The 15,084-nt window shown below is 52.3% G+C and overlaps 1 protein-coding gene and 1 long non-coding RNA gene across 2 annotated transcripts in view; both read right to left on the minus strand.

Annotated features, from left to right (window-relative positions):
* Positions 1–5,815, minus strand: part of LOC116277792 (adhesion G protein-coupled receptor B1-like) — a 219,441-nt gene extending 213,626 nt beyond the window's left edge. The window contains exon 1 of the mRNA XM_072948444.1: positions 5,595–5,815. The gene's annotated coding sequence lies outside the window, so the exon portion shown is untranslated. The remainder of the gene's footprint in view (positions 1–5,594) is intronic.
* Positions 5,816–6,384: 569 nt separating this feature from the next.
* Positions 6,385–9,545, minus strand: LOC140688713 (uncharacterized). Its single transcript, XR_012063466.1, has 3 exons — positions 9,432–9,545; positions 8,520–8,720; positions 6,385–6,711 (listed from the first exon to the last, which is right to left on the minus strand). It is a non-coding gene; the product is annotated as an uncharacterized lncRNA (long non-coding RNA).
* Positions 9,546–15,084: the final 5,539 nt, after the last annotated feature.

Raw genomic sequence — 15,084 nt, forward strand, 5'->3', positions numbered from 1 at the left:
AGCTCCCAAAGGCCCAGGCCTCGCCCGTTATTCTGCCCCAGGCCGCCTGTGCCCGGGACGGTCCGGGGCGGCCTCCGCTCCCAGGGCAGGTCCACCTACTGCGGGAAGGCCATGGCCTGAGGGCCAACCCAGCGCCCTCCCAGCTCCTGGAGCTGTTACCACTTCCCCAAACCCGCATATGAGCTGCGGTGAAGACGCACAGTTCAGCAAATACTAAGGTGGTGGGGAGGGGCACCGAAACCTTGGCGGCGGGCCCGGGACCAGCCTCAGGGTCCTGACGGGCCGGCCGCGCGGCCTGGGCCTCACCTCCGCACTCCTCCCTCCCTGTGCGCCTCCCCAGCGACACAGCCCGGGCCTCACCCGCCGGCTCCTAGTCCCGCGCGCGCCCACCAGCGCCCCCTTACCTGCTCGGCGATGCAGCAGAAGCGACAGCCAGCGGCGGCCCAGATACCAGGCCGCGTTCCTCCTCCGGGAGCTGGTCCAGGAGCAGCCGGCTCCCTCCCAGCGTCCGCGCGCTCTGGGCGCTCTCCCGCGTCCGCACCCGCGCCCCTCCTCCTCCCGCCCGCAGCGCGGACTCTCGGCTGGGGCTCCTGCACTAGAGTCGCTGCGACTGGGGCTTGGGCCGGCCGGGTCCCCAACCCGCCACTGACCAGGTCTAGGCCACACACCCCAGCCCCGTTCGACCTGATCGCCGCCTGCAACCCAGTCACTGCCTCCCCACCCTCCCACCCCGGCCAGGCCCGGTCCCCTACCTGACCCCCAAGGCAAGGCTCCTCCTCACATTTAAGTACCTGCCCCCAGACTCGGCACCACTAGGTCCTAAGCTACAGTCCCCGAAAAACCAAGCGCACTCCTCATGCCTCACCCCACGTCACCGTACCATCCAGACATCGACCCATCCCCCCCCATCCCGGGATTACCCCCCACCCCGCAGCCGGGTACTCCAACTCCAAGGGGCCCTCACCAAGGCTGGCCCCCTCACCCCTCAGCCTGTCCGCCTTCACCGCGGGATCCCCCCATACCCAGAATGCAAGGCTACCTCAGCTGAACCCTCACCCCTCACCTTGTGGGGACGGGGCAGTCCAGGCTCCCATCAACATGGTGACAGCCACCAGACAGGGATCCCGGGCAGAGTGCCGGCGGGCAGGGCTGGATGAAGTTCCACTTCCCGCCTGGGTGCCCTGCCCCGCTGGGCCCAGGGCCTCCGTCTGAGGCGATGGGTCAGGGTGGTCCCGGGCTGCACACTGCTCGCTAGCTCGCCACTGGGCTCTGGACGGTTGATGGCGCTGCCAGAGGCTCGGAGGGTGCAGCCGAGCCCCGGGATGGACAGCAGGCAGCCACAGAGGCCGTGGGGGAGAGGGGAGCTGCCCTGGGAGAGTCTTGCTCCCACCTACCCTACGGCCTGGCCTGGGGGCAGCCTTGCTGCCCCAGCTTCCTGGAAAGCGCTTCTCCCTGTCTGCTGGTGACAGGCAGGCAGGGTGTAATCGGTGGGGTGCGGTCAGCGGGGCCCGGCGGGGTTGCGGCTGCGGTGGCGAGAGGGCAGGATTGGGGCTGCCCCCTACTACAGCAGGGATTTTCTCTCATCTCCCGCTGTCGCTTCCTGCCCCTATCCAGCACACTGACTGCACCGCTGCCCGCCTCTCAGGAGCAGGCTGACCTGAGGACAAGCCTCCAGCCAACCTGGGGCAGCAGAGGCCGCCCCCAGGCCAGGCTGCGGGGGAGACGGGAGCGAACTCACAGGCTGGCACAGGGCAGCCCCCCTTCTCCCGCCGCCTCAGCTGTCACCTCTGCACTCTTCTCCACTCCCTGACCGAACCGCGCAGGCTTCCAGAGAGGAGACTGCCCTACCCATGTCAGTCCTGCAAACTGGGGGGCAACAGAGGCTGCCCCCAAGCCAGGCCCCTAGGGAGGTGGGACTACACACGAGGGCTTGCACAGGGCAGCCCCACTCCTGCCACCACTGCCCCTGCCCTCTGACCGCACCATGCCGGCCTCCTTGGAGCAGACTGACCTAAAGACTTGGGTGCGGCGAACATGGGGCGGCAGAGGCCACCCCCAGGTCAGGCCGCCAGGGAGATGGGAGCAAATGACTGGCTCCCAAGGGGCAGCCCCCCTCCTCCCGCCACGGCTACCTCTGCTACCTTCCTTCCAAGCCCCCTGACCACACTGAGCCCACGGTCTTCCCAAAGTGGGTGGAGACGGAACGTATCTCAACATAGTAAAAACTATTTATAACAAACCTACAGCCAGCATAATACTCTACGGTGAAATGCTGAAAGCCTTTCTTCTGAAATCTCTAACAAGACAAGGATGCCCACTCTCACCAGCTCTATTCAATACAGTATCAGAAGTCCTAGTATAGCAATTAGACAACAAAAAGAAAGAAAAGGGATCCAAGTTGGAAGAGAAGAGGTACAACTGTCATTCTATGTGGATGACATGGCAGTATACACAGAAAACCCTAAAAGCTCCGCATGAAATCTGTAAGAGCTAATGAAAGGATTCAGCAAGGTAGCAGGATACAACACCAACATGCAGAAATGAGTGGCATTTCTTTACACGAAAGTAATCAACTCTTTTAAAACTGCATCCAAAAATAAAATAAAATACTTTGGAATAAATCTGACCAAGGAAGTGAAAGACACATGCGGAGACCTACAAAACACTAGCTAAGAAAATTCAAGAGGACTTCAAGAAATGGAAACATATCGTATGCTCTTGCATTGGAAGAATTAAGATTGTTAAAATTGCCACAATGTCCAAACCCATCTACAGATTTAATGTGATCCCCATCAAATTACCCAGCACATTTTTCACAGAATTACAACAAATTACCCTCAAATTTATATGGAATCACAGAAGATCCAGAATTACCAAAGCATTACAGATGGAAAACAATTAAGATGGAAGAATAACCCTCCCAGACTGCAGACAATACGACAGAGCTGCAGTCAGAACAGCACGGTATTGACACAAAAACAGACATAAGGATCAACGGAACGGAACAGAGAGCCCAGAAGTAAACCCACAAACTTTTGGTCAATTAATCTCTTCAGCAAATGGTGTAGGGAAAACTGGACAGCTGCATGTAAATTAATGAAATTAGAATATTCCCTCACACCATACACAAAAATAAATTCAAAATGGCTAAGACTTAAACATATAGACAACACACTATAAATCTTAGTATAAAATACAGGCAAAACATCCCTGACATACATCTCAGCAATGTTCTCCTAGGGCAATCTACCCAAGCCACAGAAATAAAAGCAAAAATAAGCAAATGGGACCTCACTGAACTTAAAAGCCTTTGCACAGCAAAGGAAACCATAAGCAAAATAAAATGACAACCTACAGAATGGGAGAAAACACCTGTAAATGATTCCACTGACAAAGGCTTAATTTCCAGAATACATAAACAGCTCATAAAACTTAATAACAAAAAAGAACCAACCCAATCCAAAAATGGGCAGATCTAAACAAGCATTTCTCCAATGAAGACTACATATGGCCAAAAGGTACATGAAAAAATGCTGAATATCACTAATTATCACAGAAATGCAAATCAAAACTACAATGAGGTATCAGCTCACACAAGTCAGAATGGCCATCACTCAAAAGTTCATGAAGATAAATAAATGGAGAGGGTGTGGAGAAAAGGGAATGTAATTTGGTGTAACCATTATAGAAATTCCTCAGAAAACTAAAAATAGACTTACCCTACGATCCAGCAATCCCACTTCTTGGTAAAAATCTAGAGGGAACTCCAATGCGAAAAAATTACCTGCACCTCAGTATTCGTACCACCTCTATATACAATAGCCAACACATGGAAGCAACCTAATTGAAGCAACACATAACGATAAAAAAAGTGATATATTTATATAATGGAATACTACTCTGCCATAAAAAAGGATAAAACAATGCCATTTGCAGCAACATGAATGGACCTAGAGATGACCATTCTAAATGAAGTGAGCCAGAAAGGGAAAGAAAACAACCATATAACATCACTCACGTGCAATCTAAAAAAAAAACTATGAACTTATTTACAAAACAAACAGACTTACAGACTTAGTAAACAATCTTATGTTACCAAGGAGAGAGGGTGGGAAGAGAGAAATTTGGGAGTTTTAGATTTACAAAAATTAGCCACTATAAATAAAAATCGATTTAGAAAACTTTTTCTGTATAGCATAGAAACCTATGTTCAATATCTGAAAATAACCTATAATGTAAAAGCTGCTACAGCCACCAACTGAGGAAGCAAGAGAAGAGTTAGTTATCCCGGGCTAGATCCCGGTCCTGGAAAGTCCTTGCCCACCGCTGGCGCTGCCCCCTGACCTCACTGCATCCTCCTCCCAGGAGAAGGCTGACATGAAGACATGCGCCTTTCGAACCTGTGGTCACAGAGGCCTTCCACAGGACAGGTCCCAGGAAAGATGGGAGACATTTACCTGCTGGAGGAGGACAGCACCCCTCCCAGACACCGCCCTCTAACAGCACCGCCCCTGCCTCCCGGGAGCCCACTGACCTGGAAACAAGTGTCCTGCAAACATGGGGCAGCGGCGGGAGAGGGCAGCTGCCCATGGAGAGCGGGTTGATTGCCCACATCTCACAGGCGGCAGGGTCGGGGGAGGAGGGGTGGCCTTTGCTACCACAGGCACATCCCCAGGTAAGCCTGCCCACTCGAGGAGGGCAGGCAGTGGGGGCAGAGGCGGCTTTAGGAAGTCTGTCTATGCGAGCCTGTGGATTTCCTACAAACTCCCACGGGGCCTGTCCTGGCCTCCACCTCTGCTGCTCCAGGTTCCCAGAACTCCGGTTACAGGTCAGCCTGCCCCCGGAAAGCAGGCGCTGCGCTGTCAAGGGCAGCGGGGGCGGGAGTCCGCGGCTAAAGCACTGTGATGCCTCGGGCAAGCACGGCCATTTGCTCTCATTTATATCTGTCGCTGCCATCAAGCCGGCACACTGACCACAACACGACCGCCTCTAAGGAGCAGACTGACTTGTAACTTGGGTCCCGCGAACATAGGGCAGCAGAGGCTGCCCTCAGAACAGAACGCGGGAAACATGGGAGCAAATCAACAAGAAACAAGGGGCAGACATCTCTACCTGACGCCTATGCCACCTGACAGCACCCCGTCACCACCCAGGAGCAGGTTGACTATGAGAGGTGCACCCATGAGCATGTGAAAGCACCAGGCCGCGAGGGTAATAAGGAACATATCAAGACGCTCACACGGGGCAGCCCCCATAACACCGTGGCCTCAAAGCATCGGCCTCCTGAGAGTAGGCCATGACCTGAGGACCGGGCGGACATGTTCCACATCTGTCCAGCGCCTTCCCACCTGCCAGGGCTGCCCTGCTTTCCCAACCCAAACAGAAACGACAGGGCAGACGCGGGGTTTAGGGACTACTAACGTGAGGAGGTCACCGCGAACCACCGCGGCGGCTCGCACGCGCACCAGGGCCCAAACTGGCCGCGAGGTCCGAGCCTCAGCCACGCACCCCTACCTGTGCGCCTCTCCAAGGGCGCAGCCCAGGCCCCACCCGCCGGCTCCCCGACCTGCGCTCCCACACCAGCACCCCCTTACCTGCCCGACCGTGGCAGCGGAGGCGAAGGCAAGCGGCGGACGAGTTCCTCCGGAGCAGGTCGCAGGAGCGCCCCGCTCCCGCCCGGCTTCCACACGCTCTGGGTGGGCTCCCGCGTCCGCGCGTGCGCGCCCCTCCTCCTCACGCCGGAAGAGCGGACTTTCGGGCGGGGGGGGGGGGGCCGGCGGGATTGCAGCTGCCCCGTGCTAGCGCGGGAAATGGCTTCCATTACACGCTGTCGCTGCCGTCCCTTCCCCCCCGCACACTGCTTGCACTGCGCCCGGCTCCCAGAAGCACACTGACCCGAAACCGGCGTCCTGCAAAACCGGGGCAGGAGAGTACGCCTCGAAGACACGGCGCGGGCGGAGACGGGAGCAAATCCACCGACTCCCAAGAGCACACCCGTGTCCCCGTGGCCGGCACCCTGACAGCACCGCGGCCACCTCCCAGGAGCAGGCTTACCGGGAGACGTGCACCCGGCAAACATGGGGACGCAGAGACCGCCCCAGACCGCGGGGGAATAGGGAACCGATCCAGGGCTCGGACGGGGAAGCCCGTCAAAACCGCGGGCGCCGAGGCAGCCCAGGGACTGCACCGCACACGCCTCCCTGGAGCAGGCCATGACCTGAGGACCGGGCGGAGGTGTTCCAGGTCCGCCAGCGCCTTCCCACCTGCCAGGGCTGCCCTGCTTTCCCAACCCAAACAGAAACGGCAGGGCAGACGCGGGGTTTAGGGACTACTAACGTGAGGGGGTCACCGCGAACCACCGCGGCGGCTCGCACGCGCACCAGGGCCCAAACTGGCCGCGAGGTCCGAGCCTCAGCCACGCACCCCTACCTGTGCGCCTCTCCAAGGGCGCAGCCCAGGCCCCACCCGCCGGCTCCCCGACCTGCGCTCCCACACCAGCACCCCCTTACCTGCCCGACCGTGGCAGCGGAGGCGAAGGCAAGCGGCGGACGAGTTCCTCCGGAGCAGGTCGCAGGAGCGCCCCGCTCCCGCCCGGCTTCCACACGCTCTGGGTGGGCTCCCGCGTCCGCGCGTGCGCGCCCCTCCTCCTCACGCCGGAAGAGCGGACTTTCGGGCGGGGAGGGGGGGCGGCGGGATTGCAGCTGCCCCGTGCTAGCGCGGGAAATGGCTTCCATTACACGCTGTCGCTGCCGTCCCTTCCCCCCCGCACACTGCTTGCACTGCGCCCGGCTCCCAGAAGCACACTGACCCGAAACCGGCGTCCTGCAAAACCGGGGCAGGAGAGTACGCCTCGAAGACACGGCGCGGGCGGAGACGGGAGCAAATCCACCGACTCCCAAGAGCACACCCGTGTCCCCGTGGCCGGCACCCTGACAGCACCGCGGCCACCTCCCAGGAGCAGGCTTACCGGGAGACGTGCACCCGGCAAACATGGGGACGCAGAGACCGCCCCAGACCGCGGGGGAATAGGGAACCGATCCAGGGCTCGGACGGGGAAGCCCGTCAAAACCGCGGGCGCCGAGGCAGCCCAGGGACTGCACCGCACACGCCTCCCTGGAGCAGGCCATGACCTGAGGACCGGGCGGAGGTGTTCCAGGTCCGCCCAGCGCCTTCCCACCAGCCAGGGCTGCCCTGACTTCCCAACCCAAACACAAACGGCACGGCAGACGCGGGGTTTAGGGACTACTAACGTGAAGGGGTGGGGTGTCAACACGAACCACCGCGGCGTCTCGCACACGCACCAGGGTCCAAAAGGGCCTTGCGGCCCGGGCCTCAGCCACGCACCCCTACCTGTGCGCCCCCCAAAGGCGCAGCCCAGGCCCCACCCGCCGGTTCCACGACCGGCACTCCCCCACCAGCACACCCTTACATGCCCGACGGTGGCAGCGGAGGCGACGGCAAGCGGCGGCCCAGTTCCCCGGCCGCCTTCTTCCTCGGGAGCAGGTCGCAGGAGCGCCCCGCTCCCGCCCGGCTTCCACACGCTCTGGGTGGGCTCCCACGTCCGCGTATTTGTGCGTGCGCTCCCCTCCTCCTCCCGCCGGAAGCGCGGACCCTCGGGCTGGGGCTCCTGCTGTACAGGAGCCTGCGGCTTTGCCTCCTACTACCCCTCAGCCTTACCAGCCCTCCGCATCTGCTGCCCGCGGTTCGCGGGACTCGGGTTACAAGTCAGCCTGTCCCAGGAAGGCAGGCGGTGTGCCGGGGGGGGGGGGGGGGGGCTCGGGATTGGAGCTGAACCGTGCTAGCGCGGGAATTGGCTTCATCACACGCTTTCTCTGCCGCGCTCCCCCCCCCACCGCACACTACTTGCACTGCGCCCGGCTCCCAGAAGCACACTGACCCGAAACCGGCGTCCTGCAAAACCGGGGCAGGAGAGTACGCCTCGAAGACACGGCGCGGGCGGAGACGGGAGCAAATCCACCGACTCCCAAGAGCACACCCGTGTCCCCGTGGCCGGCACCCTGACAGCACCGCGGCCACCTCCCAGGAGCAGGCTTACCGGGAGACGTGCACCCGGCAAACATGGGGACGCAGAGACCGCCCCAGACCGCGGGGGAATAGGGAACCGATCCAGGGCTCGGACGGGGAAGCCCGTCAAAACCGCGGGCGCCGAGGCAGCCCAGGGACTGCACCGCACACGCCTCCCTGGAGCAGGCCATGACCTGAGGACCGGGCGGAGGTGTTCCAGGTCCGCCCAGCGCCTTCCCACCAGCCAGGGCTGCCCTGACTTCCCAACCCAAACACAAACGGCACGGCAGACGCGGGGTTTAGGGACTACTAACGTGAAGGGGTGGGGTGTCAACACGAACCACCGCGGCGTCTCGCACACGCACCAGGGTCCAAAAGGGCCTTGCGGCCCGGGCCTCAGCCACGCACCCCTACCTGTGCGCCTCTCCAAGGGCGCAGCCCAGGCCCCACCCGCCGGCTCCCCGACCTGCGCTCCCACACCAGCACCCCCTTACCTGCCCGACGGTGGCAGCGGAGGCGAAGGCAAGCGGCGGACGAGTTCCTCCGGAGCAGGTCGCAGGAGCGCCCCGCTCCCGCCCGGCTTCCACACGCTCTGGGTGGGCTCCCGCGTCCGCGCGTGCGCGCCCCTCCTCCTCACGCCGGAAGAGCGGACTTTCGGGCGGGGGGGTGGGCGGCGGGATTGCAGCTGCCCCGTGCTAGCGCGGGAATTGGCTTCCATTACACGCTGTCGCTGCCGTCCCTTCCCCCCCGCACACTGCTTGCACTGCGCCCGGCTCCCAGAAGCACACTGACCCGAAACCGGCGTCCTGCAAAACCGGGGCAGGAGAGTACGCCTCGAAGACACGGCGCGGGCGGAGACGGGAGCAAATCCACCGACTCCCAAGAGCACACCCGTGTCCCCGTGGCCGGCACCCTGACAGCACCGCGGCCACCTCCCAGGAGCAGGCTTACCGGGAGACGTGCACCCGGCAAACATGGGGACGCAGAGACCGCCCCAGACCGCGGGGGAATAGGGAACCGATCCAGGGCTCGGACGGGGAAGCCCGTCAAAACCGCGGGCGCCGAGGCAGCCCAGGGACTGCACCGCACACGCCTCCCTGGAGCAGGCCATGACCTGAGGACCGGGCGGAGGTGTTCCAGGTCCGCCAGCGCCTTCCCACCTGCCAGGGCTGCCCTGCTTTCCCAACCCAAACAGAAACGGCAGGGCAGACGCGGGGTTTAGGGACTACTAACGTGAGGGGGTCACCGCGAACCACCGCGGCGGCTCGCACGCGCACCAGGGCCCAAACTGGCCGCGAGGTCCGAGCCTCAGCCACGCACCCCTACCTGTGCGCCTCTCCAAGGGCGCAGCCCAGGCCCCACCCGCCGGCTCCCCGACCTGCGCTCCCACACCAGCACCCCCTTACCTGCCCGACCGTGGCAGCGGAGGCGAAGGCAAGCGGCGGACGAGTTCCTCGGGAGCAGGTCGCAGGAGCGCCCCGCTCCCGCCCGGCTTCCACACGCTCTGGGTGGGCTCCCGCGTCCGCGCGTGCGCGCCCCTCCTCCTCACGCCGGAAGAGCGGACTTTCGGGCGGGGGGGTGGGCGGCGGGATTGCAGCTGCCCCGTGCTAGCGCGGGAATTGGCCTCAGTGCTTGTTTAACCCCTCTGGTGAACTTTGTTTTTTTTTTTTTTTTCTCCCAGTTATCCTTTTCATCGCTAGGATTGCCATTTGATTTTTTAATATAATTTCCAGTTCTTCGTTGGTATTCTCTATCTGGTAAGATATTATTCTTATATTTTCTTTAGTTCTTTAGACTTGGTTTCCTTTAGTTCTTTGAACATGTTTAAAATAACTGATTTAAAGTCTTTGTTTAGAAATCCCAATATATGCACAACTTGCTCCAGATAGCTTCTATTGATCTTCTTTCTTGTGTATGGGACATACTTTCCTATTAATTTACATGTCTTATATTTTGTTGCTGTTGAAACCTGAATATTTTAAATATTCATGTAGCCAATCTGGAAATCAGATTCCTCTCCCTCTAGAATTCATTATTGTTTTGTACCTGCCATTTTTCGTTGAGTGACTTTTCTGAACCAACTCCGTAAAGTGTGTATTCTTTGTCATGTGTGCCACTGAAGTCTCTGGTTAGCTTAGGGGTCAGCTGAAGAATGGACAGAGATTTCCTTGACGCATGAAACAGAGAGTTTCCAAGTTGTGCTAAGAGACTTGCTGTGTTTGTTGGGGCATAATTTCAATACTTGATCAGGCAGTTGACAATTCGGTCTTAGTCTCTACTTCCTTTTTGTGCAGAGCTTCAGTACAGCCAAAGGTCAGTGTCTGGGGCTCTCCACATGCATGACCTTCTGGATACCCAACAATATGTTGGACCTTTCAAAGGGAGTCACTTTCCTCTAACTGTTTTTGAAAAACAATGCATGGGGAAAAGGCTTTTCACACTGGAAAAGCTCCATTTCGTGTCTTCATGAAGCCAACCTTGCAACTTTGTCTTTCAGGGAAATATCAGCCAGGTCAAATAATAATAATTTTCTGGGATGAAGCTGTGAAAGAGCTCCAGTGCCATTCTGTCCCCAATGGTCACTGCCTGGCTGCTGGTTTTCACCATGATTGCAAGTTATTGATTTTCAAAATTATAGTGAGCTGTTCGTGGGAGAAGGGAACAGGAAAAGGGCGCATTGAAATGATACACAGCTCACGGTTCTCAGTAAGTATCAGTTGAATTTTGTTCTTCAGATCGTTGTAAGCCTTTGATTGATTTCCAGAATTCTGAAAAAGTTAATTCTGAAGTTATTGCCAGGTTTTTTTTTCATGTTTTTCATTTTTGTGAAGGTAAGAATTTCTGGAGGTCCCTAATTGACTTTTTTCATTGACCATACCCTATTGCTTTATAAAAACTAAACACCTGCCTTAGCTTTAATGTCAATAGACAGCTATCAACAGTGAAAAAATTGGCATTGTAAAAACAACTTTCTTTCAAAATTTATCTGAGGAATTTTATCATTTTATTCCCATATGTTAAAGACTCAAAAAAAATCAGTACTTTCCAAATTATAATTACTTTCACATTTTTAAGATCTGATTCTCCCCATGGGCTGCATAACTTCAGTTTAAGGTGGGTTATGTTGGTGGCTATCATGATATAGAAATATTCACAAACTGATATTCTCAGGACCTTCGGTAAGACCAAAGAGATATTTCCTTCCTCAGGTAAAATGTCAAAAAAAAAAAATCACCCGCATAAAAAGCTATAACAGAATAAGGGAGATGTTTCATCTAAAGAAGGGGCAATGTGTATCAAAAACAATCTGAAGATGAGCGACGAACAGTACCAGGAATCAGGCAGAATCTCATAGCGTTACAGAAATAAAGACTACCCATACTCCAGCAAGAAGCCCTACAAACACACAGGATGATAGGAGTTCTGCTGTTTTTCCTTTTTAATAAATAAAGAAAATTCAATCACTGCTCATTGGTAGAAGCTTTATAGCTCTACTTTTGTTAGGGTGTGCTTCCTTTATTTTTCTCTCTCTCTTTTTTTTTTTTGATCAAAAAATATGAACTTAGAAAAAGCCAATTTCATGTGCTGTTAATTTAATTCTCAACAATAAAACCTTACTTCCACTCATGGAAAGTGAAATTACCCTTTCTATACCCTTTTTATCTGTCAATTAAAATCCCACCCCAAAATAAGCCCTGTATAGTATTTGGCCTATCTCCTCATCTCCTGGAAAAATTAAAAATAGGAAGTAATTCACAGCAGTAAATCTACCAAATCCTGTCACTTAAAGTTGTTGGCATAATGATCCTGAGAGCTATCGCGTCAAGGTTTCACACCTCCGATGAGATGGTATTTTTTATGGAGATGTGTGGTGTTACTTTTGCATTTAATGGGGTATGTAGAAGCACGGCATTTTCTTGAGAATTATGTACAGTAAAAATACCTCCAGTGTTTTAATACGGGTTTAGGTGAGTTTATGTCATTGTCCCCCCATTTCCTCTAGCATTCTTGCCAGAAAAGTATCAAAAGGCTAAATTTGTAAAGTAGGGATCATTTACCTGGAATATATAAAAGGTAATAATACAGAGGAACAGTTTATTTCCTATTGTCTTAAATGCTAGCCGAATGATTTCAAAGTATGCTAACCAAGGATTTACACTGGCTTTGCCCACACTAAATAAACACTCATGTAATATTACCTTAGTACTTTTAATCAACTAGGATTTTTATTCTCCCCATAGGCTCTATATGCAGGGAAACAGACACACAGTGTTCAAAACACAGATTAGGCTACAGAGCTGGTTTATAGTAGATGTGTGTGTGTGTGTGTGTGTGTGTGTGTGTGTGTGTATGTGTGTAAATTTAAAATGTAGGTCTTTGAAAAGAGCAATTCAATCGGTAACTCTCCCCAGCCTACTTTGGAGAAAGAAAAAAAAGAGAAAAAGAAAAATGTCAGACATAATGTAATTTGGAATGTAAAAATTCAAAAAAGCCAAAGTTACGGAAGAGGATACATACCATTCTAGGCAATGACTTTGAAAACTAGAAAAGGTCAACAATTTTCTAGAAACCAAAAATAACAAAATTAACTTCAGAAAAGCAGGTAACTTTTATAGAACATTTGCCTTAGAAGAGACGGTGATGTTAATTTCAGGTCTGCCATTAAAATGGCCAAAGGCCACGTGGTTTCATTATAAACTCTTTCTAAGCTTTAATGAACGTACAATTCCAACAATATGTAGAATATTCCAGTGTTATAAAAAGGTGACTGTCTTACCAAGTCATTTTATTAAGAGTGTACTATTTTAATCCAAAAATATAGCAAAAGTAAAACCCTGAAGCAAACAAAAAATCTGTAGGACAATCTTGATTATAAGCATAGAGGGAATTATTCATTAATTATTAACAAAACGTAACACAATGGTACATAAAAATACTATGTCTTGGTGTTACTTATTCCAGTAACACAAGGATGATTCAATATTACAACATCTATCAGTGTATGCAATACACAAGTTAATTCAAGGTGTAAAAATATAATTAAATAGTAAATGCTGAAAACTAATTCCATGATGTCTATTAGTTACTCTTCATTAAAATGACAGCAAAAACTCTAAGCAATGAGGAACAAAAGAAAAGCATGTTGGTTTTTAATGAATAGTTTTTATGAGATTAAAACATTATTTTAAATGGAGAAGCTCTGGCATTGCCATTAAATCAGGAATACAAAAAGAGGCTCTTCATTAAGGATGATACCTAATCTAAAATTCTAAATCATTTGTTCATTCAACAAATACTAATTGCACACTTGATATGTGCCAGGCGCTGAAGATACAGCAATGAACAAAGGACACAACTTTAGGTCTCATAGAATCATTCCTTCTAGTGGGAGAAACAGAAAATAAATAAAGATAAAGGACATTAGACGATGGGAAGTGTGATAAAGAATACCAAGAGAGAAAATGCAATTTTGCAATGTTTCTCAAAATTAATATACAGGCGTTCCTCAACCTGGATGTCCACTCCTGGAAATCTATTTTCTAAAAATGAAAAGTTCAATTTATGACAAAATATTGACAATCAAATAAAAGATTAAACAACTTGTGGTAAATCCTTACTGAGGATAATTATTCAATCATTTAAATAAATGAACGAGAGTTCAACCTGTTGACTTGAGAGGAAATTTCAGTTTGTTACTAACAAAAGTAATAATGATGCAAATAGGAGATTCCATTTTGACAGAATAAATAATAGCAAAGAAACATTTCTGTACATGTGTCAATATTAATCAATCTATCTTCATACATAAATGTATATATAATATTATAGGAACATATAGTAAATAGTGGTTATCTTGCAGGTGAAAATAATGGTCACAAAGATAAGCAAAAAAAAGCCAACTATTTCAGATAATGACAGTGTGTATGACGTTAGCCCATTTACAAGGTTTATAAGACTTTGTAAAAGGATGGTTATGGACATGTTCATGGTGACTCTCAGGATCACAGCATCTTAGGTGGTTTTTACTCCCAGCCTGTGAACTGCTATTTCAATTATCATCACCATCGCCATCACCATCACCTGTGAAGATTTGCAGATGTGATTCCGATTTTGGTGTAGTGTTTCCAGGAGTATAACTTGTTACTTAAGAAGTCCTTACCATGAAGAGTGAGCAAAAGAAAAAGTGGATGCCATCCAGTAGAACACTCCAATAAACTCACATGTGTTTTTTGCAGGCCTCAAACACACAACGAGGTTCAAGTCTGTAACCTCAAATAGAGAGCTGAGTGTATTTTATCCACACCTGGCATACTACCTTCCTTCCACCCCCTATCAAGGCCAAATTCACCAGAATAGCTTTTAAGATGAAAAATCAACTTGCCTTCACATCCCTTGAAGGCATTCCAAGCATGAATGTCAGTTACAGAATTTGTTAGTCTAGAAACGGCTAAAGTAAATCATGCTGTTTCAGATGAAAAATGTAGCACGCCCACCACCATTGCTCTCCCTCCTTTGCCCTCAGTTCAGATTTTTTTTCCCTCATCAAAATGCAAAATACAGTGTGAAAAATTAAACCAGGTCCTGAGTGTTTATCATGGAGTTTATTTGTATCATTGGCACTCAGATGCGTTGGGGGTTGGCCCAGTCTGAGCAGACTCTTCAGTGTTTGCGGGGTACTCACCACCCTGGGAGAGGGTGGGGATGTGCCAGCCTCTCCTGGCAGGGGAAGCTCCACGAATGCCCATCACAATTCCCACTCCTGACAGATAAGCAGATGATTTCAAATCTTCAGTATAGTAATGATGACATGTGACAATTCTGTACATCAGGTTGGCTGGTGGTTCTTACAACACTCCCTTTCACCCAAGGGGTTATATATAGAGAGAGAACCCTGCACAGTCCCATTTCAGATTTAGTTGTGGGGCGCGTTTTCACGTTTAAGTTTAGATACGAATCTAATATCAAATGACAAAAGGCCTTGAGGGGAGGCCAAAAAGACTGGATTTTATCTGGTGGAAATGGGAAGTAATTGTTGATCATTTGAGAGCTTAATCTGGA

Source organism: Vicugna pacos, chromosome 23 (genome assembly GCF_048564905.1).
Source record: "Vicugna pacos chromosome 23, VicPac4, whole genome shotgun sequence".
NCBI classification, from domain to species: Eukaryota; Metazoa; Chordata; class Mammalia; order Artiodactyla; family Camelidae; genus Vicugna; species Vicugna pacos.